The following is a 25134-nucleotide window of genomic DNA, read 5'->3' on the forward strand; positions in this document are numbered from 1 at the left end:
GTGAAACAAACTGATTGACCAGGCTGGCCAATGCAATTGACACAGCTTTCACTATATCAGTCACAGTTGATTTGGTCGACTCCAATATTGTCACCAATAACTTGGTAGAAAGTCCCAGATGCATAGAAGCGCAGAGCAATGAGGACCTGTTCTTCCAGGGACAGACTGTGACTCCTTTGGGTTCTCTGTTGAAGTTTTGGCCTGACAAGGTCTGCAATGTACTTAATATCAGCATTCCCAAAGCGAAAGCGAGCATACAGTTCTTCAGTGGTGTACTGCTCCAGTGGTTTTGCACGCTCAACATACACCCTATGACCAGGGGCGGCTGGCCGATAGAGGGCGCTAGGGCACCGCCCCCTCTGTCTCACATCATGTAGAATCACACAGCCCTTCCTTTAATAAAACGTTTTTTTAAAATGACTTTTACAATTATATTCTGTGTTTTAAAAAGGCAAAATGAATAATATAGTCTGAAGTGAGTTACTAAAATGTAAAATCTGCACTAAATAGTCAGATTAGAAATGTCCTACGTTGTCTACCGTTACTAACACCTGACATATATCTGGCCCGGGGCGCACAAATCTTTCCCCATTGACCCCTGTTATAACTTTGACATGCGCAGTTCGTTCCTCTTCAATACAAGAGATACGAGACAGCGGGGCGCAGGCTGACTGCGCTCTCCCTCTGATCGCTATACACACCACCGGCCATGCGGTGGCAGCAGAGAGTGAGCGGTTTGTTCACCCGCAAGCCTGTAATTAAAACCGCCAAGCGAGTGACGTTGAGCGCAGAGTGTCGGAGCAATTAGCACACAAGATCATTAGCTAGTCACAGAGAGAGCCGAAAAAGGAGAAAATGAAGAGACTGTTTCAGTGAAGTCACTGAAAACAACGCCGTTTGAGAGGAGATACTGAGAGTGAAGGAGCTCGGACCTGGCCGGACGTCTTAATTAGACAGCAGTCCGAAGACAGAGGGAGGAGATATACTCGCTCTTTTTCACAGAGCTGGTATGAGAAGACGTCTTGGCTAACTGGATGCAGTGAGGCTGGTGTTTTATTTTGCTTCCCTTGCCTGCTTTTCCAAACCAAGGGAACTGATCAAGCGTGATCAAGCACTTTTGGCTTAAAGCCTAATGGTTTCAGTTATTTTCTTTAGACAAAGTGACAACTTTTTGTTTCTTTGATAGTCTTAAATATGAGGATTTGCTGTGTTTTAATTGTCATTTAAGGTTGTTAATATAAATGTTAGCTAACAGAAGCACTTTGGGCTTTAAGCCTGATGGTTTGATTGTTTTTTTAAACAAAATGTCCAGTGTTTGTTGGTTTCATGTGTATGTATTTGCTGTTTTTTTCTTCTTTTTTTTATTTGAGTATGTAAATATAAATATGTTGTTCCAAACAATTAGCTGGACAGAAGAAGAACTTGGTACTCTTCAAAGCTGTGAAAATGAATTGTTTCTCTTTTTACTTTTGAAGTAAAAAATATATTTATACATTCTTTACATTCTTTAATGATGGAAAAGGAGATTTTAAGGGTTTGTGTACCAATTATATCTTATCTGGAGCCAAACATATCAAACACTGGGGAGATAAATTCAAATTCACTAACTGGTAACATTCACCTGCATTTAACTGTCTATTTGTAAACGTAATATACATTAATTCTTGTGGTCCGGCGTTGACAACTCCACTTTTTGGTTTGGTAAATTAAGTGCGTCCCCCAAAGACAAAAATTTACCACCCACCACTGCCTATGACGGTATCCTTTTCCACCAAAATGGTGATAGCGATGGACAATACCTGCCATGTCAGTGCCTCTCTGTAAGTCCTCTGAGAAAGGCTTATTATAAGATGGCTGTCAAAAACCCATCCACTCATCAGCTCACGTGTTTTGGCTTGTGATCAATTAAGTCAATCATGACCAAGGCCTATAAATACTATGCTCACTACAACAGATGAGGTGGAACCATGGACCCAAAAGGACCTAATTTCACTGTTGCAGAAACCCATGCACTGCTGGAGGATGTAAAGTGCCATTATGCCTCAATAGTAGGAAGTTCTGTTGTGGGTGGAATGGTGACGAACAAAAGGAAGAAAGACATTTGGGTTGAAATCACCCAGAATGTGAATGCATTGGGGTCTGGCCAGAAGAGGACCTTGGAGCAGGTGAAATTAAGATGGAAGAATCTGTGGGCGAGAGCCACAAAGGACCTTGCTGAAGCAAAAAACACCCAAACAGGCAACAAACCCTTTAAGAAAGGTAAATACACAGATGTGGTTCTGGGCATTATTGGAGGTGAGAACTCTAAAGCTCTGCATGGGATTCAAGGTGTTGTTGGGGATGGTGAGCCTACGATTATAGAGGAAAGTGAGCGAGTTCCTCCTAATGCAGAGGAAACATTTATTCTGGATCTCAGCCCTATTACTGAAGAGCAATCTGGAACCTCATTGGTAGAGCCACCAGTCACACGAGCTCAGAAAAGAGGCTTGAAGCGTCAAATAATAATGATGCCTATGAATTACTCCTTAAACGAGAAACTGAAAGAGCAGAAGCACAGATACTCCTGGCAGAGGAAAAAATCAAGCTAGCCAAACTGCAGCAAACAAGGGCAAAACTTCAGATCTTCCTCCTAAAAGCAGGGCTGATGTAGCGCTTTCTGTACCCCTTACCATAGGCAGCACCCTAGGTTCGTAAAAATTAATTCCCTTATGAGTTAGTTAACCCTCTATTTATATATTATGAACTCTCTCTTGACCGAATAGCAATGTCACTTTAATTTCACTATTAAATGATCACTTCCTACTTTCTTTAAACAGTACACTTACTTACTGACTACATGCACTTAAAATGAATCACCTGACAAGTATGTTTCCAATGGATTGACTTAGAGTTTATTAACAAAAAAAAAACAAACAAACAAAAAAAAAACAATTAGAGCAATATTCTGGCAACTCAAAAAATGAATTTAACTTAATGTCCCTTTTATCTTGTTCTGTATTTAAACGCTGTTAACACAAATGTGCTCCTTTGAGTTTGTTCGGCTATAGCGTTTATGAGCTTAACCAGCAAATAACTTAATAAATGTTTAACACACCAAAAGAGCTCTTATAACACCTTTTAGTAATATTCCAATATATAATATTTGGGGTTCAGTATCTTGGCAAACGATACTTCGGTATGTGGACTGCCAAGGCTGGAAATCGAACCACCCACCTCCTGATTGGCAGACGGCCGCTCTACCTCCTGAGCTATAGCCACTCTCCACTAAACAAACACTACAGTTACTAATGACTTCAGTGTCAATGGACAATTACATTTAGTCAGAAGAAAGAATTGGAAGCGGTGAAGTTGGCAATATCCAGGGGTTGTTAACAACCTACACAACAGTCAAGGTTGCTGAGAGAGCAATGTGGATTCATGCCAGCAAGTGCAAGAAGATTCCTGAACCATATGATGATTTCAATCCTGTTGTGCACCAGCACAGAGACAAATAAACTACATTGAAGGACTGCAGTGAGGTGCAGGTAACGGGCTAGCGTCTGAACAGGCGTACACAGTTGGGAACACACATACACATACTCACACGTTCCAGAGACATACACTTAATCACGACTGACCTCAAGTCACCAACGTTGGATCAGCGATGGAAAAAACAACATTACTATGCACACGTCGGGATTAAGGGCATTTTTAAGTTTGGCCTCCTTCATCACTATAAAATCTAACAATGTCTGACAAATGGAAACAGCGAAATATTATTGCCTGACTGACCTGAATGCAAACAATGCACTGAATGGAAACCTGCATGTGATGCACTGGAAGATGGAGGCGCAGAGATGACAGATCTGAGATGCGTGAGACTCTGAACTACATCCTGCATAGCCTTGGCATCAATATCATCTTCAACTCTTCTCAGGTTAGCAATAGAGATGTTGATAGCGTGCACTTCTCTTCAACCTGCAGATCCTTTATAATATGCTTGTTCAATTACAGGACATTGTCTTCCAATACAGGATGGCATCAGTCATTTTTTTCATGTTGAAGGTCTATGTGTCACATTTTACTTTACTTCCTGTATTTTCCCGGCTGTGTGATTGTCCTATTGTTTTAATCTATGTCCGATTAGTTCTCCCTTCCCAGTTTAAGTCCGTGTGTCCCCCTTTGTCTTTTTCAGTTCAGTGTGTCAAGACTTCTGTCGGTTTGTGAGTATTTCACTGGATAACCTATTAGCGTGGACTTCGGCTTTGTCTTTTCCCCAGACCTTGCTTGTCTTTTTTGTTGAGTATTTGGACCCGATTACCCTTTTCATTGGATTTTCTTTACCAAAAAGACTCTCTGCTCACCCACCAGTAAGTCTTTGTCTGGTTGCTGTATTTTGTAATATTTTTATTAAACTGCACCAGCCCTGTCTTGTTTGATCTGCATCTAGGTTCCATTCCTGTTTTTTCCCTTGATAAAATTGTAACAGGTTTGGTTAAATGTAATTCATTCGGCTACATACCTATATGTCACTCAGGTCATAAAGAACTATTGTTTCTTTCAAAATAAAACAGATCTGCATCACAATTACCAGAAATGTACTGATTGCCAGCTTTCCAGCTCCACTAGTATTCATCACTGATTCTTCAGATCAAAACAGATTATAATAGTAAAAGAATTGTATTTATATAGCACCTTTCATGCAGGGGTGTAGCTCAAAGTGCTTTGGAGCCAAGTGAAAAAACAGGAGAATAAATTAAAACAAGTGCAAGTACTACGTAACAAAACCAAGCAATCTGTTGTGGTCTCGAGTCTGTGCATGTTTTGTCTCCTGCCGGTATCTCGCCCTCCTCTCCTCTCACTCTCCTCCTCTGCAGCACTGGAGTGTGGAAAGAGGCGGGGCCAATCTCCGGGCCTATTGAGAAGACACACCTGAGCGGCATCAGGTGATCAACCGCGGGCTACTTCAGCCAGCTCATCCACCTGCTCAGTGCCGGAAGATTTCCTTGCCCTGCGCACACGTGCCTTGCCACGCTGTTCCGCCTAGCCTCTTTCCTCGCTTCCAGCTCCAATGATTTTTCGAGTGCCTTAGTCATTATTTTGTTTCGAGCCGTTTTTCCCTGTCAAGGTGATTTTTTGTTTCTTGTGATTTTTCGAGTATTCCCAGCAGTGGTGATTTTGTGTTTCCCTTAGTGTTTTTTTTTTTGACGATAGTTATTGAAATTCTCAGTTTGAGTTTTTGAGCCTGCCTTGCCTTTTTCCCACTCAGTGGAGATTTTCGTTTTTTGGTTTGTACTTTGAGTGTCTAAATAAACTGTGTCATCCTGTGTCATCCTGTCTCTGCATCCTGGGTCTTGGCCGTGCTTTTCTACTCACGTACCGTAACACAATCAAATGAATAGCAAACAAAAGAAGTAGCAAATAGCAAGAATGGATATGCTAAGAACTATAAAAAACAGAAGAAGCATTTTCAACTGTCATGGAAAGATTTTCACAGGGCTTGCATCTCTTGTGGCCTTTGGTATAGATTTCCATAATTTTGTTGCAGAATTTTAAAAAAATGGAAGGAATTCACAACAAAATATGCACTGATCAGGCATAACATTATGACCACTGACAGGTGAAGTAAATAACACTGATTATTTCTTCATTATGGCACCTGTTAGTGGCTGGGACATATTAGGCAGCAAGTGAACATTTTGTCCTCAAAGTTGATGTGTTAGAAGCAGGAAAATGGGCACGCGTAAAGATTTGAGTGAGTGTGACAAGGGCCAAATTGTGATGACGAGATGACTGGGTCAGAGCATCTCCAAAACTCCAACTCTTGTGGGGTGTTCCTGGTCTGCAGTGGTCAGTATCTATCAAAAGTGGTCCAAGGAAGGAACGGTGCTGAATCAGCAGCAGGGTCAATGAGCCAAGGCTCATTGATGCACGTAGGGAGCAAAGGCTGGACTGTGTGGTCTGATCCAGCAGACAAGCTACTGTTGTTCAAATTGTCAGAAAAAGTTTATGTTGATTCTGATAGAAGGGTGTCAGACCACACAGTGCACCACAGTTTGTTGCAGATGGGGCTACATAGCCGCAGACCAGTCAGGGTGCCCATGCTTAACCCTGTCCATCGCCAAAAGGCCAACAATGGGCATGTGATCATCAGAACTGGACGACAGAGCAATGGAAGAAGGTGGCCTGGTTTGATGAATCGTGTTTTCTTTTACATCACATGGATGGCCGGGTACGTGTGTGTCGCTTACCTGGGGAACAGATGGCACCAGGATGCACTATGGAAAGAAGGAAAGCCGATGGAGGCAGTGTGATGCTTTGGGCAATGTTCTGCTGGGAAACGCTGGGTCCCACCATCTATGTGGATGTTACTTTGATACGTGCCACCTACCTAAGTATTGTTGCAGACCATGTACACCCTTTCATGGAAATGGTATTCCCTGATGAGGATAATGTGGTGTGCCACAGGGCAAAAATGGTTCAAGAATGGAGCCCAGACACCCTGTCGAGGAAGCTCGTATCGGCCGCGTGTATTCATGATCTTGTTCTCCTGGTCATTACTCATAGTTCATGACCATAGGTAAGGGTCGGAACGTACATCGAATGGTAAATTGAGAGCTTCGTCTTCCTGCTTAGCTCCCTCTTCACCATGATGGACTGTTTGAGCAGCTGCATCACTGCAGCTGCTGCCCCAATCTGCCTATCGACCTCTTGTTCCTTCCTACCCTCCCTCATTTACAAGACCCTGAGATACTTGAACTCCTCCACTTGGGGGAGGACCTCCTCCCTGACCCGGAGTGGGCAATCCACCCTTTTCCAGCTGAGGACCATGGCCTCAGACTTGAAGGTGCTGATTCTCATCCTAGCTGCTTCACACTCAGCTGTGAAGTGCCCCAGCAAGAGCTCAAAGTCATGGTTCAATGATGCCAAAAGGACCAAATCATCCACAGAAAGCAGATCTTCAGGTCACCAAACCTGACACCTTCCACCACTCGGCTGCTCCTAGAAATTCAATTTTTTATTTTTGTTTGTTTTGTTTTCTATAACAGACTAAGGGGAAAACAGTTTGCCTTGATACATCTTGTTCAGTAATTCAGAAACCAAGTTCCAACAGAAACAAGCAAAGCTTAGCGTGAGAGAGCTGCTCCAGAAACTGCCCTGGACTAGGGTTCCTGGGCCAACACATCCATCAGTTAATTGTTGTGGCTGTGCCTATAAACCCACTACATGCTGTTATGTAGGACATACCTCAGTTTTCCAGCATCACACAGAGTGGTTAACTCTAACCTATATGTCTACACCTAGGTTCACAATTAATAAGTTATTTAAATTATGGGGATGGGGATTATGTTGGAGGTTTTTGTGACCAGATCTAATTTTTGCTCTGGTAACATGAGGCCAGCTTCACTGGGAAAAATGGGCCTCCACAGCAAGAAAACATTGCAATTGCATGTAGTTTTGAAAGTAGACTCTAGATGACAGTCTTAACTAGGTATAGTTTTCGAAAGGCCTTGAAATCCCCCTTCATCATATTTTCCAATGGTTTATTTGCTTTCGTGAGCCACATCTTTGGCCAATGATTGACTGTGACAAAATTATACACACAGTATGTTTCAACTATACTGTCCAATATGTGTTCAGTCAATGTCCCAAGTTGACTGTGATATGTACAGTATTCATTCATTTCTTTGTAGTCATCGCTCAGTCATTATACACAAACACACACATATATATAGTGTAGTTTACAGACATACTAGCCACTCAGTGACGCTGTACTTGGCCACAGCAGCTTTTTGAGTTAAATGTTAATGTCATGCTCATAACGACAATGTTAAAATGATGACATGTAGCGGGTAGCATAAAACATATAATGTCTGCCTTGTTCACCATCTTAATTTAGTGTGTTAGCATATTAGCATAATTAGCACAAAACATAAAGTTGCTCAGTGTCATGGCTGTGGTCCCCTGTTGATATGGTGTTTTTCTCCTCTCACTCTCACTCAGCAGGTTGGAGCAAGAGAGAGAAGTGGGGCCAAGTTACTCTAGAAGCGAGGTTCATGAGACACACCTGCGCCTCATCACCTAATCGGCTCAGCTTTTTAAGCCACCTCATGCTCTGCCAAGGTGCCGGACTATTCCCATAGCTCCAGGTCACATGCAGCTCACTCAGAGTTATCCTCGTGTTTCTCTCGTCTCGCTCCTCCTGCCTCCTGCATATCTCTAGTCTCCAGTATTTTCACTGTGTTTTTTTCATAGTCGCCTTTTGTTCCGCGTTTGTAGATTGCTCTTCCCAGCCCTGGTGAATTTTGAGTTTTTTATTTTGTTACTTTCCTACTATGCTTATGTAGCAGCATAGAAATATTGTCTATTTATCTATGCACTGCTGCACGTAATGAGCCGGGCGACGGCCAATCAGGGAAACGAGCGGCGTATAAAAGCGACAGCTCGTTCCCCGGGTCCGTCCTCTCTGCACTTCACCTGACGCGTCATTTCCGGGTCAGAGCTGTCGGTCTTCAACAGGTATGGCTGCTCACTGCTCCTTTTTGCTGGCTGGTAGGCTATTCCGATTGCTCACCATGCTCACGGTAATGGTGTGCTCCGTAGATTGCTGTGCGCCGCTTCGTGCCCCCCTGAGTTTACTCCTGTGCGTGGCCTTTGTGTGGTAAGTATCCTCTCTCTCTGCGCTGGCGTTATGGTGCTTGCTATAACGTGGCTAATGCCAGTATGGTCGCAGGTTGAGAGCGCTGGTGACTGTCTGCAGCCCTCTCGCTTCCCTTGTGTGTGTGTGCGCGTATGTCCATCTTCAACAGGTGAGCATTTAATCTTATCCGTAGCCACATCATCATCAGTTCCTTGGCTTAGCAATGCTAACGCTGTTTTGAACAGGTTAAACTGCGATCAGGCCGCAATAATCAGCTGACTGGGGCCACTGCTGTTTTGTCTCCACAAGAAGTTTCCTCCGCGTTGTTCTGGCGGAGCGAGTGGTCTTGCCACGGCGGCTCGGCCCGCGAGTCTAATAAAACTTTTTAACCGGGGTTGCGTCCTTCTTAACCGGATGCGTGTGTGTTTCCTACTCTCCCTACCCCTGTGTTATTTACATTAGATTTATTTGGTTGTATTTTGTTTATTTTGATTTTGTATTCTTTCTTTCATCCCATTTATTTAGTTATTTGACTTAGTTTGATTTCAATTGTCTCCTCTGTTTCTTATGTTTGCTGGGTTAATTTGAGGGGTTTGTCCCTTGGTATCGTTTGTTATAAGTTCTAATTTAAATGATTTATTTTTGTATATTTTTGGTTAAGAGTTTAACTTTGTTTGGACTTTGGTTTGATTCTGAATGATTTTGTTGGTTTCTCTTCTGTTGTTGTCCCAGTCCCGTTAATTTGTTTTCCCCCTTTTCAGCTGCTGGAGGCCGGTGGTGGTGACGGTGCCGGTGGAAGGTGGTGGTGTCCTCCGGTTTGTGTGCTGTGCTCCCCTGGGATTTGGTCACTTCACTGTCCATCACGTGTGTGTGTGTGGGTGTTTTAAGTTGGTACTACTTTTTCATATTTGTTTGGCTCACTCCCCCCTTCACTAGCACTCGCCCACCCCGATGCCTCAGCTCCTGATCAGGTTCCCCTTTTTCCTCCCTGTGTGAATGGTTTGCTTTTAAAAATACAATTTAATAAACTTGTCCTTTTTAAACTTTGGAACCACGTCTCTGCCCATCAGTAGAAACGGACCTGTGTGTCGATTTCCCTGGGTGAAATTCCCGGGGTGGCGTTGTCGTGCAACCGTTAGTGTGTACAAGCATACATATAGTACTCCGATTAATCACTTCCTCCTACTCCTCCCTCGCCACACTTAGTTTTTCTTATCGTCTTGTTTTTTTTGTGCCTTTTTCCCCATTGTGGTGATTTTCTGTATTTTGCTTGTAAGTAGTATTCCCTGGTTCAAGTGATTTTTGGTTGAATTTTGCATCAATAAATTTTTGGTTTTTATGTCTCTGCTACTGGGTCCTGGCCTTGCTTTACCTCAACCGTAACAGCTCAGGCCTAGATGAATTTCATTAGTCTTGCAGGTATTCAGTCATTTTGTATGACATTAATAGTTTTCTCATAAGAATTTTGGCAGTAGTACTTTTATGGCAGTAGGATTTTTTTTCATTTTTTATTTCATTCAATTTTATTTTTAGAAATTTGTTATTCTATTGTTTATCCGGTTCACTTTTTTATCTTGACCTTTTTATGCCACTGTGTTTGCTTTTTGTAATACTTGCTGGTTGCAATGACTGAATTTCCCTGGTGTGGAATCAGTAAAGTGTTATCTTATCTTATCTTGTCTTATCTTATAAAACCAAAATATTGGACAAATTGAAATTTTGGTCTGATGGTGGCACTTGACTAGATGGTTAAGGGATTGCCTTATTACAATTCATATTAAGTGGAATGAATGACGACACAAACTTTTGTGCCCAACATTCTAGAAGATCTTGAGGCATTTCACTGGATAAATGAAAAAATACAACTGCTGATGGCACTAGAGGATAGGTCAGGGGATCACCAACGTCAGGTACATCCTTTGGGCACCATATCTGTACCACATTTCATGGCAATCCATCCAAAAGTTGTTGATATATATCAGTCTGGACTACAGAGGTGGACCAACCAACAGGCTGTCAGACCAACATTACTCCTCTTAGAACCTGCAAATGGTGTGGCTTAAAAACAGGTCACTTGGTTTGTGCTTAGGCTCCTGATGGATTTTAACAAGAAAAAGGCTTTTGCCACAAAATCACCTTTTGAAATCACCTCATTGTGAGTTGTGCTTCCTCTGTGCTTCCTTCTAAATTAAATTTGAGTAAAGCAGTTCCTCAACTTGAAAGGGTTTTTTTTACACCCAGTATAGACATGAAACTGTGATATTAAATTATTAGGACTATATAAATGACTTTCAGGGTGAATTTTGTCACCCAATTTCACTACTTCAATTTTACAATAATTGATTCTCCGAAGGTCTTTGGTGCTCAACGTTGTCTGTTGTCGTAAAGCAATCAGTGAGGTTACTGAGATAAATTAACATGATTAAAATCAATCAATCTCAGTCTCTCAGTCTCTGAACCTGTACAAAGAGAACATTACTGTTATGAAGCAAAGTCTTTCTCCTTTTTGTCGTGTTTTTTTTTGTTTTGTTTTGTTTTTTTTTCCTTTTCCATTTTAGGATAAGGCCTGGCCTTGTAACAGTAATGTTACAAGGCCAGGCCTTACCAGGTGATGGAGGACATGGTTACTTGGAGGAAGGCAGCCATGACCATCTGTTTAAGTGTTCTCATGGATACTGATACCTCACAAATGACTAAAATATCTGACCCCTCTCCATTTATGGTCATTGCTGTCATCCTACTGCATTCTTCTTTGTACTGTAGAGACCTTCCCATATACCCTGAAGTAATGTACAAGAATATTCTGTTCACACTTTTTCACATTCAGAGAGACTTTAGAACATTTTATATAGTTATAAGATCAACAATGACTGTTCTACTTGTGTCCCAGTAAGCCATGACAGTTTGACAGTGAGCCAGCATATACACCAGCAACAATACTAGGACCCTGAAACTAAAGCAGTTAAATGGAATTCAGCCATCTATAATTTTAATATTTACACCTGTCAGATGGCAAAATATCCTCTGTGGAAAAAGGTCTATTGCAAGTGTAGAAACAATTCTTTTGGTTGTCAGGAATTTTCCTTTAAAAAATTCCAGTGCATGTCATTTTTTTCATAGTCACTGATATTATGTGACAAATCAATTTAAGCTTTTTTGCCCTGATAAATAAACTGTTTGACTGCACAACACCAGAGTTCACTGTTGCTCCAGAGAGACATCCAATCTACTGTCAAATGCAGTAGCTACAGTCTCATTACATCTTATAGCAGCCACAGTTTGACGGATCTATAAGCAGTCTCAACCTGGAATTTTATTAGCAGATTTAAAAAAGTCCACCTAACCACTGAACTTGTTTTATCTGCAGTTATTTTCAGTATGAATGAGTATCAATGAAGAATATCTCTACATTCTTTAAAAGTACAACATGGCTTTCATTTAAAGTGGGCTATGGTTCATTGAGATTCCACAAAGCCCATTTTTTAAAAAAAAAAAAAAAAAAGAAAGAAAGAAAAAAGAAAAAAGAAAAAAGAAAAAAAACAGTCACCATTAGGCCCTGTGAGTGATCCCAGCTAATGGCCTTGAAAGTAATTCAGATCTTTTCATTGAGTTCACCTCCAGAGGAACAGAGAAGGATACATTATAGATGCAGTCTATTATTAATGGTCTTGAGTCATATTACGATCAGACATGGGCCTTCAGAAAATATCTGAAAAGCCTGATTCCTCTGGAGGACTTATCCTCTATAAAAGCAGCTACTTCTATATTATGTGATTTATTATTTACTGCATTTTCTCTGTCTTATATTATAAAATATTCAAAACTTTAAGAAGGTAAGTTTTCCCAAAAGTAGTCTATTGAGAGTGAGAATTAAACACAACACTGTCTTCTACATGGCATGTTATAAGCTTTATCATAGACTATGGCGAGAACTTTTTTTTTTTCTTTTTTTTTTTTAATTAATCCCCTGAAGCGATCCAATTGAAAGTCTTTGCTGCTTCATCCCGAGAGTCTATTGGCTGCTACTGTCTCCACCGCCCCGCCTCAAGCACTGTGCTGGTACAGCACGGTGACTGTTGATGCATTGTCATGAGATACCCGTCTTTGACTTTATACGATAGCCTTGGACTGACTTTTCTTTAAAAAATAATATTGAGAAACAGAGCTTGTGCAAGGTGTGTGTGTATCCAAACTCAACTGTCCTGAATATTTTCCTCCACTTCCCCAAGCTCTCTTTAACAGTATGAAGTACAGTTATGGTAAGGAGTAGCAAGATAGCAGGGAAGACCCTGGAAGATTTGACGCTAGACTCGGGTTATTGTGGAGCCGAAGACTCCTTCAGATCTTCCAGTGCAACGCTCTGCTGTTCGGAGGCACATGGAGGGAATCACTGGCATTTAACAGACTCGATGCACAGTCGACACAACAGTCTAGACACTGTTAACATCGTCGTAGTCGAAGACGCCCGGATCCTGGAGAGCACTTGGCCAGGGTCGCCAAAGAGGCGCAGCGCCTGAGTCTTCGCTGTGCCAAATGCACCAAATATGAGATCCAAAGTGCCATAAAGATCGTCCTGTCGTGGGCCGTCTCGATGAACTGCATCAACGCGGCTCTCAGTGCTGTGTCACAGTACAACATGAGCACAGAAGAAGATAAGTTCAGTCGCGGCAAGTCGGTGCGCTGCGGACTTATCTTCAACGTGGGGGAGTTCTTCAGGTGGATGGTCGACAGTAAGGTTGCTGTAAGGATCCACGAGCACGCTGCAATCTACCTGGCTGCGTGCATGGAGAGCCTCTTTCGCGAGGTGTACGCGCGGGTGCTGCGCAGTGCGATGCTGGAGCGGGATAACGGGATTCCAAAGTTCAGTGTGGAGACATTGGAACAGGCTGTCAGCAGTGATGCAGAGATATGGGGGTCCCTGTTGTCTTTGCAACACCTGATTTGTGGGAAGAATGCAAGCGGTGAGTTAAGAAACTTTAAGTCCATGTGGACTATGGTCCACCTTAAATAGCTTATAGCAGATATTTATATTAGTAGAAAAAGGCAAGACTTCTTTTGATTTACTCCAAACGCATATATTAATTTGATAAAGTAGGTGACACTGATCCAAATAAACCTCTCCTGTACCATAAATGATACAATTATGAGCAGCAATCTCTAATATGACAAGATTAAATACCACAGTCCCTCTTTTGTTGAGGAAGTGAAGCTGTGAAGCTAAACTCACAGACATCAGTGAAAGATTCTCAGATCGCAAGCGAGCTGCAGAGGCTTCAGGCAGGTGATGACTGACTGAGCAGATTAGGATGGGACAAAGCAGTCCTCCAAATACAGCTTGCCTCTTTTGTCTTTTGTGCAGTCTTATTTGCAGATGTTACTCTCTAATACCCTTCTTATTCTACTGTATGTAGCTATTTTGTTAATGCACAAAATGTCAAGGTAGGACCTGATATCCTCAAGCTGAATGCCTCACCTCACAAGCTTTTCGGAGAAAGGGTTCTGGTGTGCACCTTACCTTCTCACTTAGTTTTCACTTCAGCTTTCCAAGTACTAAGAAATACCGTTTGATGTGTACTTTGAAAATAGCCTAAGTGTAATTGTATTCAGATTTCACTGCCATTTAGCCAGCAATACATCACAAACCACCCTAAAACATGCTTGCCCCTGTTTGATGGATGTTGTAAAAGCATACATATTTAGAAATTACCAGCAGAGGCCCGGCATCATGAGAAGAGCACTTTATATCACTGTATCTCATTGTTTTAAAGGTACATTGACATAAGCAGATATAAATGTGTAAATACGAATGTAATATTGTACAAAAAGTTGTGCATTTGTTTGTCTGTGTCCCTCCGTCTGTTTATTTTATAGCGCGCATGGCGATTGTGGCAGGTGTGTGTGGCACGCCCCTTACCGGCATCTGTAGTGCCGGCGCGGCATTGGCTGCTAATGCGGGCCGGTTTATAAACCCCCCGCTGTGTGGATGGTTGCTCTCTCTCCTCCGAAGCGGGTGGCGACCGTGGTGCAGCTCCGTTGAGCCAGGGCATTCCGGTGTGGTATGTACATTGGATTGTTTACCGGGTTGGCGTGTTGAGCGTGTGTGCGTGTGTGTGTGTGTGTGCGTGTCCCTTCCGGTTCGCTGCTTGCGGCTGCAGTGTTGTGTGCAGGCTACCGCTAACGCAGCTGACCGGTGCCGCAAGTTAGGTGCTGCACTGATCTATTGCCACTAACTGCTGGTATCGTTTCTTTTAAAGCTTGCCCAGCGTTAGGCTGCTGTTGCCCTGCCTTGCCTCCTCTTCTTGTTTTTTTTGTGTGCCTCTCGCCTCGTGGTAGCTGCTCTGCTGTTCCTATGGTGGTATAGACGCCTCTTTTTATGCCGTGGTGTGGTTTTACAAGTACTCAGCCTAGTAAGGTGTTGAACTCAGGATTCAGGTCCTTGTCACAGCTGTTGTAGGTAGGAGCCTGCTGACCTCCTGCATGTGCATGTCTTTTGTGTTTTTTTCTTCTTTTGGTTTGATTCGAGTTACTAGTTTATTTGTATATAGATATCTTGTTTGGTGTCTTTAATTTTTTTTTGTGATTGTTTGAGGGTGCAGGGACCTCTGCCACAACTAGCTGTGGCCTGCCTTTTCCTCCTAGCTAAATCTGTGGGTTATTGCACTAGCTGAACATCATCCACTGTAGGAATAAAGAGAGCTACACCAACGTTTTTTTTACAAAAGAAACGTAATTATTTAAAGGAAATATTTTAATGTGAATAATAAATAAAGACTGTACAAAATGTGCTACATCGTGCCTGTTTTCATTTGTGCACTTACCTGTGCATGGGCTGTGTTGGGAAACCCTCTCAGAGAAATTAAACATGAGCATACTCTTTAGGTGCAAGTCCTAAGGTGGCGTTGTCAGTGTTCATAAAGGTTCCGGAGATCTGCCACTCGCAGTTCAGCTGCTGTTGTCTCAGCTTCCCCGCCACACATATAAATGTGTTTTTATTTGTAGTCATGACAACATATAGTGTACTCCGTCTTGACACAGTACAAATATGCCAAGAGCAGTTCAAAGTGACTGCAATATAACACCAAAGTTTAAAGAATGAGCACATACTGTACAGTATTAACTGTCAATATTCAGTCACTTTGAACACTAAGGCGTCTTGTCATGCAGTGAAGCTCCAGCTGTAGAGGAGGTGTGGTGAGTTGTGCATCCAACTGGTGAGCAAGATGAGATGAATGAAAAACATCTAGAGCATGTGGAATACTGAAGTAATGCCAAAGGCTAGAAAAGTGGCATAGTGTATGAAGTCCCAATCACAGACAGTTAACAAACCTTTTTTTTTTTTTCTCTCAGTTGTTTTTTGGTCAATTTCTTGCATTTTTTACCCATATGAACAAAAACATTTCGTACTCAATAAAAGCTCCTCCTGGTTTCTTGGTTTGATCGATCTGAGCAACCATAAACAACACAAAACATCAGCATTTTGAGTGTGTGTTATAATGCTTCCTATGAAGAAAATCCCTTCTGGCCCTCCATCTGCAGTTCGTGCCACAACAAAAGTGACATGACGTCATCTGCAAACAACCTATTCATGATTGCAGGTTGTGTAGATATAATGCTATGTGATCACCTTAAATGATACCCTCAAATCTATGCTTGCATGATTGGCTGAAAGGGAAGGTGCCATTTGATCAACAGATAATTCCCTGTCGAAAAAGATACATTCATGAATTTAGCCATGTCAGGGGAGTCTCTAAAAGCCCACACATAAATGCAGTGAAGTTCATACGTGACAAGCAGTTTGTACATGCAGGTTCAACAGTGTGCATATGAATGTAACAACATCTTATCATATTTATCTTTGCTCATATATTATTTTAGTTGCATCTTTTAACAACATGTTTAATTGCTATTTATATTATTTACTCATTTTATTTTATTTTATGTTTATGTCTTAGTCCCTTGGTTTTTAGCTCCAGTGTTTCCTCATGGGGGTCCTTGGTTTTTAGATCAAGTGTTTCCTCATGGGGGCCCCCCCACACTGGGAGCTGCTCCTGGTCTACTGATGGGGGCGCTGCTGAGGGGACGGCTCTGGCCTGGATGGCTGGAGGCCTCTGCACCTTGGTGTGGGGCCTCCTGTCTGCCTGGGTCGGGGTGGTCTCGGGCGGTGCTCCCCGGTCATGAGCTGGGGCCCCTCTCAGTGTGGATGGCCCCCAAAGGTGGTTTTCTTCTTATCTTGTCCATATGGGTGTGTGCGTGCGTGCGTGCGTGTCTGTGCATGTGTCTGTATGTAGTTATGGGTGTTTTTCTTTGTTGATTTTAGCCTCTGTGAGGCACTTTGCGTTGCTTTTTAAGTATGGAAAGTGCCATAGAAATAAATAAAGTTTGAAGTTTGAACATCCAAATATGTTTTTCATGAAAATTGCAAATACTTTTAAATGCACATATTTGTGGATTTCTGCTACTTTTAGCTAAGAAATAGTTTAACCTTATTTTTTATATGTGGATTTGTGTCACGTGTGAACAGGGAGAGTCTGGACCCAGATGCAGAGTCGTTACAAGGGAGTTTATTGGAAAAACACAAAATCACCTTAACAGGGAAGTCCAACAAAAAAGAAAACTCAAAAACACCACATCAGGAAAAAGTACCAACTTAGGAAAAAACACAAAAACACCACAAGGGTGAAAAACTCACTCAGGAGATGGAAACTAAAAGTGTCTAGGAGCAAACTCACTAGAGGCTTACAGCAAAAATCACAATCTCTGGAGGCTCGAGAGAGAGACAAGAGATAGCAACAGGCGCAGAACTCGTATGGCTAAAGCATAGAGAATAGTCTGGTACAGGAGTCAAACTGGAGCTGGCTTAAGAAGCCGGTTGATGAGCCGATGAGGCGCAGGTGTGTCTAATAAACTCGCACCTGGAGCGATCAGACCCGTCTCTCTCTCGAGCTCCGCCTGCTGACAGAGAGGGAGGAAAGAAAAACCGTTCAGGAGAGAACAGAGACACCGGAGCCGAATCGTGACAGTTTGTTTTATATACAATAAGAAGTATTTTGTTTGCATGGAAAAAATTGATGTCAAGAGGGTCATTTATATAATTCCTGAAATACATTTGTGAATCCCTGTGTATTCATTCGTTAATATTGAGAATGATCTGACATCTGTGTGTGTTGTTCACTGCTTGTTTCTGCTGCCCCTAAGTGGGTGATAAACCAGTTATTGCAAATTTAAGCCTGCTCAGAACATGACTACTTGAAATTATATAGGAATGTGGAAGATTTTATCCTCAGTCACATTTCTTGTTGTGACACTGCAGGACCTCTAAACCTTAAGGTATTGTCTGTACTGACAGATAACACACAGCTGCCTAATTTGTTGTTGTCATAATGAAACCAAACAGGCAGTCAATTCACGGGTGAGTTAACATAGCCACTGCTTGCAAAATTCAGCCTCTGTATTGCTCCATCCATTCTCTTCCTCTGTCTGGGTCAATTGGGGGCAATTGAGATAATTTTTCCATAAGAAAATTTTGATATCCCATCTTGGTCAGGAGGCTCTTCCATCAAAGCTTTTTTTTTTTTTTTTTTATATATAATTCAACAAGATTAGTGACTTTGTTTGGTGTTTTCCTTTTTGAGCTTTATAACTTCAATCAGATACCTTAATAATGTGCAAAATAATTTGAGGTGCTTTTTCTCTTTCACAGAAGGTTAAAGCAATAGTATAACATTCGAGGAAAAGAATACATGAATACACACATGAATGCACTTCTCAAAAATTTTTAAACTTTTTTTAAACCCTCAAGACAAATCAATAATAGAAAATCAGTCCATCAAGTATAGGACACTGTAGTTTCAAGTTTAAGTGATGTAAAGACTGTGTATTACATTGCTATGCGTGGCTTTATTTCTTTGTAGCTTACCAATTTATACAAACAAGCAGATAAAAGCTTGATTTTGTTGTCTCATGAATTAATACATCTAGCTTCAACACAGGGTCCAAAATGACCTATGCTATAATATCTGTTCTCCCTTACTGCACCTCGCAGTTCTACACTGGCACATCTAGCATATGGCAGGCCTCGCCCACACAGGTCCAAATGTAGGTGGGTGTTGGATTTCCTTTCTTTGCCTGTGGTATCCTGTCAGAACAGGAAACTACTCTATATGGTGGGATGTTTCTTATGACTCTCTATGAGAGTGTGGCCTTGAAAGTGGCATCACGTCAAGCACCCAGGCACCTGTGGCAAGCCAAGTCTGCCAGAAATACACCACATTTAGTCACGTTTCAACTTCATTAGGGCAAAAAAAATGGTGTTTTTTCAGATTTCGCGGTGTTTTTTTCGACGTAATGTGCAAAAAATGCCGTAATGAAGTCCTCCAAGAACGTGCGTAAAAAACTGCCGATCTGCTTTGTGGCAAAGTTTGTCCTAACTTACCTTGTAGTTTCTCGAAGGTTAATATTTTGGATGATAGGCAGGAAAATATCCCATAAATTAACTTTGGCGTTATTTTAAATTCCTCTTCCATGCATCGTTTAATTTTTATTTATTACTTTTTATTAATACTTTTATCTTATTGTTGATTTTGACTGGTTTAGTCCCTGGGGTATGAAATGAAGTAGCGGTACAGTGGCTAGAGCTCCCCCTTCTGAATGGAGACCTTTTAACTTGCAAGTTCAAATCTCAGGAGTGGTATTTTTTTTTTTTACTCTGTCATGCACCACATTGCTATTGTATTTGTTTGTATATAAACCCACTGATGTTGCAGCCCTCACTGTAAAAAAATACCTTTACATTTACAGTAACTTAGTGGCAACAATTTGCCAGCAAGTTACTGTGAATATATGTTTTACAGTAAAAGTACAGTACTTCCATTTACAGTATTTTATGTATTCACCGTAAAATAAAAAAAACAATTAAACACTGTGATTTCAATTGCATTTACAGTGCTGGTTTATTTACTGTACAAATAAAAACAGTTATGCACTGTTTTTTATGGTATTGTATATGGCAATACAGTACTATTAACAGTAGGTAACAGTTAATCTCTGTAAATTGAGTGTCTCACTGTACAATTTAAATACTGTATCACTGTGATTTAATATTAGCCATCATTACTAGAATCACCCATATTCTAAAATATTTCAATTAACTGCAGAAAACAAGAAAATTGTTACACAATTATTTATTTAAGACATTTGGTGTACAGGAATATGAGAAAACAGGTTACCAAACTTTTCAGACCAAGTACCACTATGTACCAAACCAAGAAGAAAACACATTAACAATTACATTTATTACAATTACGTTGTATTGCAACACATATGTGAGGAGGGTCTAAGATGGTGATGTTGGAGTTGTGTCAAGGTACTTATGCCGTGTTCCAGGCAGGATTTTAAGCCCATAGATCACAACTTCAAGTCACGACTTGCGACTTTATAACGTTCCAGGCAAGTTACACCAAACTGAGCGCAAGGACTCCTGGTAGCTAGATGTAAACAAACCAACATGTCAGGTGTGCTGCAATGTGGGTGGTAGCGAAGGCCAGGAGCCGCGACAGACCAGACCTGGGTGGCAGAAGCTGGCTCTGGGGACATGGCACGTCCAGATTTAATTTAAAAAAAAAAAAAAAAAAGAGAACTCACTCACCTCACTCTTTGTATTAGGGGAAAAATGTGTTCTCTCTAAAAACGCCATAAAAATAGTATATTTTAATATTTTTTCCACTTTTTTTTTCATAAATCTTTGAATAAACTTCAGTCCTGATCATAACTACCAGATATTCAGAATTTCTTAACCCTTGTTGATTCAAAGATCTATGAAAAAAATTGGACAAAAATATATAACAAAATTTAACATATATTTTTATGGCATTTTGGAAGAGGACGCTTTTGTCCCTTAACAGGAAGAGTGTGAGTTTTTTTTTTTTTTTAAACTGACATTGCAAAAAAAACTAAAAATCCAACAAAATCAGTGTTGCTACTGATCATTGACATATCCTAGCCTGTAATAATCCCCCCAAGAAAATTCACCTTAGCATTTGAAATATTGAAAATGTTTCAATTTTTGTGTGTTATTTTTACAAAACTTTGAAATGCCATCATAAACACTGGCATTTAAGGTGTTAAAATTCTGAAAATAACTCAATATTTGGTAGTTATGATTAGGACTGGAGTTGATTCAAAGATTTATGAAGAAAAAAATCTGAAAAAAATATTAACATATATTTTGATAGCATTTTGGAAGAGGACATTTCTGCCCCTTAACAGGGCACTAACCCTTAACCATCTTGAACTTTCAATGCAAAAGCTATTATCAGAACCTCACCTGCATCTAGTCAGTTAGCCAGTTGAACTCAGTGAAGTCCCTAATGAAGGAGATTACATGGGGGTTCATGTAGAAGTCTTCCGCTTCACCACTCTCCCAGTATTCTGGCTTGTCTGCTCCTTGGCACTGCACTTGGTGGAGTCAGGATTAGTCCTGGCTTAAAACCGATGAACATGAGTATAGGAGTTAGGGGGTGGGACAATATGTACATGTTAACAAATAATGGTTATCAATGGTTAGCAAATCACAACTGTTTACTGGACATAAACCACTCTCCTTGGGCGACCGTTTGTAGAACATCTGCCGTGCAGTGTTAATTTTGACAACCATTTTAATTTTAGTCTTAGTCCTAGTCTTCTTGACCAAAATGTGTCAGTCACATTTACTCATTGCTATCCTTAATAGTTTTAGTTTAGGTCTTAGTCGACAAAAATTAAAAATATTTTAGTCCAGTTTTAGTCATTAGTTTTAGTCATACACGCACATATGTCTGTAAAGTTTAAACTAATTGAATCATGTCAGTACAGGTAGACTGAGATGGAGATGAAATGCTAACATGTAGTACTTATGCATGCATGCTACCGTGACCAGTGTGAGCTTGTATATCAGCTATGTTCGCTGTGCATATCCAGCGTATGACACAGTATTAATGAGGCTGTAGGCGTGGTGGCACAGTACACAGTGACTGCCTGCTCCAGATGCACACATTCTCAACCAAACAAGTCATTGCTCGCAGGTCTTTTTTGTCATGAGGAAGTATGTTGACTAGAACCCCCTGGAGTGCGACAGAGGGTCTACAGCCTCTATGGCACCCTTGTTGAGGAGGTAGTAGAATAATTTGATTAGTGAGAAATCAAGCTAAAGAGCTGCACCCAAACTGGGTTATGTAATCTGCTACACCGTAAAAAAAAGAATAGTTGAGAAAACTTCAAATTTCAAGGCAACCTTTTGCGGAAACATTTTTGAATTGTCTCAACGATTTGCTATTTCATTGTCCTAAGTCACATTTCATTGTCGTACCAGTTACATTTTCATTATTCTGTGAATAGTCCTTATTATTAATTCTTCATTGGGCCAATCTAAACTTGTTTATTAGCTGAATAGTGTGATTCACAGAACTACCAAAATCTAATCAACCCAACGATCATTTTTAACTACTGGGATAAATACATGAATAAATGCATTTTAATAAATACATTGTTCTCAATTGCATTTTCTTCATACTTTTATTTGTCTGTGCGTAAAGTCCACTGTGCATTCTGTACAAATTGGAGACACAAGGTGGAGCCACCCACATTAGAACTAGAATCCATACAGGATAATTCTGAATATGCCAACTCTGCCGAGAATGAGAACACTTCTGCTCAAACAGAAAGATATACCACCTCAGGTATGATCCAGTGTTTAAAACACAACTTGAAACTACAGTTGTCAAACATCTGTTCAAAAGAATAGAAACATGTTGTCTATACAACCAAGTGCATTGCATAGGCTTAAAGTAAGAGTTTGTTCTTCAGTGACCGCACACACTGTGTGCAGTCAGAGCCAATTTCCATGAAGACGTGTTGAAATGTCTCAAAAGTGTACTTGAGAGCCTTTGGGTAGGAGATATTGAGAGCGTAGAGCAGGCCAAAAAGATATGCCAGTGCAGATGGAAGATCTGGGGTGTCCTGCAGGACAATGGTTTCCTCCAAAATCACAGCAATGTTCTGCACCACTGCAGATGAAGTTACTGCAACACAGTCCTCTAAAACAAAGAGTATGCCCACAGCCACTCCCTTGGTAGACTCATCTTCGGGATCAGACTCCTGTAAAACCAGAGCAGTGTTATAATGTGACAACATGATGCCAAACAAATTAAACCATCATTTAGACATTTTAGACTCTCATCAAATGGCTGCTTACAGGTCACATTCAACATGCCAAGACTTCTGATCTAGCCCGCAAGATATTAATAAATTTAATTTGGAGAAGAAAAAATGTGTCATTGTAGTTATGATGTGTTGCATTTAGCTCTTCCTATAGTGGAATAGCCCTAAATACAAATGAAATTGGAGACAGTTGGAGACATTTAGTGACTCAAATATGTTGTTTTTACTTTAATCACACACTGTATAATAGGGAACCATTGCACTAAAGTGTGGTGCAAAAGTACTTATGCACACATCTCACAAAATCAAAATGCTGCTCTTTTGTGATATGTAAAGCTTGGTTTACGCTTCGGCGTCGTGGCGACGCCGTACCTACGGCGTACACCCTACGCCGTCACTGAGCATTCATAGTTCTGCGTCGAGGGAACGCGTTGCTCCGCAATTCACCGCCAAGCCGCTAGGGGGGTGTGGCTGTGTCTTTGTATGGTTTCGGGGGGCTCTTGCTGCCGCGAAGAGGAGTTCAATCAATCAATATTCCTTTATTTGTCCCGCGAGGGGAAATTTCAGAATACAGCAGCATCAGTAAAGATTAGTAAAGATTAATATAAGAAGTGCAATGCAGATTAGAAACAAAACAGTATATACAAAAGAGTGAGGATTTAAATAAAAATAAAAAGAAAGAAATTGTAAAAAAAATTGTAAGAAATTGCAGATCGTATTTACAGATTGTTATGTACATGTATTATTGCACAGCTTATTGTCCAGACTATTGCACTGATTACTTGGGGTTGTTTTTATTGTACAATCTGACAGCTGCAGGGAGGAATGACCTGCGATACCGCTCTTTCACACACTTTGGATGTAGCATCCTGTCACTGATGGAGCTCCTCAGTGCAGTGAGTGTGTTTTGGAGGGGGTGGGAGTCATTGTCTGTCATGGAGGACAGCTTGGCTGTCATCCTCCTCCCCCCCACCTCCTCCACCAGTTCCAGAGGGCATCCCAGGACAGAGCTGGCCTTCTTGATAAGTTTGTCCAGCCTCTTCCTGTCAGCTGTAGTGATGCTGCTCCCCCAGCAGACTAGAGAGCTGCTGTAACAGGCTGCCACTCGTACGGCGCCACTACATTGACTACATTGTTGTAGAGGTGGTTGTACTTGCGTACCTCCTCGATAATTCTTTCTTCGGCTTGGTCCAGTTTTTCTTGTAGCTCTCACCACAGAAACTTTGAAAATGGCGGTGGTGTTGTGCTGCGACCATAGGGCTGCGACTGAACCGAAAATTACGTTCTGAACGGACCAATCACAGTCCTCGACGTTCACGTCACTACGCGTCGACGCGACGTGTAATTTTTGTTGTTTGCAAACAACAAAAATTATTTCACATGACCAACCAAAGTTAAATAAACTTATAACATTGTACCTCATCATCAAGTTTCTCCAAGAGATTTTCCATGTCCTTCCCAAGCTTCGGTGTGTACTTGTCCACTGCAGCTCTGAATGTTCCCAGCAATTCCTTGTTTGTGATGCAGAAAAACTCCTCACAGATCTGTCAAAACATATTCAGGATATGTACACATCAGACCAATTACTAAGAATTCAAAATGATAAATTAACATTTACACATACAAAAAATGCAAAGAGACACAAAATAGTAAACACTTACCTGTTCTTTAAAGAACAAAGCAGGCCATCTCTTATGGATTTCCATCACCATGGGTTGTTCCTTCACTACCTCTCTTCTCCTTAGAGAGAAAGTTAAGTCCATCTTCTCCCTAATAAATGAATGATCAAGTCGCACCTTCTTGGAGGCTTCCACCAAGAGAACTCTTTGCTCCTCAAGTGAGGCATCACCATGTTGTTCTGGATGTTCAGCAACATGGTTCACTTCTCCACGTTTAGCTCTTTTAAGGGTGTTTTTAGTTTCATCCCCATTTGCTTTTCGTTTTTTGTTGACTGACACTTCACTGCAACCTGCTCTCGCAGCTTTGCTCTGTAATTATTGAGCTTGTTCCAAATGCTAACCAGCCACCCTTCATAGCCTTTGCCTTTACCAGGCTCTTGTGGCATGGTGGCATGGTGGCACGGTGGCAACACTGTCGCCTCACAGCAAGAAGGTCCCGGGTTCGATGCTGCCTGCTGCTCGTGCCTGCTGCCATGTTCTCCCCGTGTTCACCTGGGGTATCCTCCGTAAAATATACCCCCACTAAAAATATGCAAGAAGATCACCACCTGACCAATGGTGACGGCGAGATGGGTCCCTGCTCCTGGTCTGCCGCGGAGGAGGGATGACTAGGATGGGTGGGTGAAATGTGGAGGACCAGGA

Source organism: Chaetodon auriga, chromosome 6 (assembly GCF_051107435.1).
Source record: "Chaetodon auriga isolate fChaAug3 chromosome 6, fChaAug3.hap1, whole genome shotgun sequence".
Taxonomy (NCBI): Eukaryota; Metazoa; Chordata; class Actinopteri; order Chaetodontiformes; family Chaetodontidae; genus Chaetodon; species Chaetodon auriga.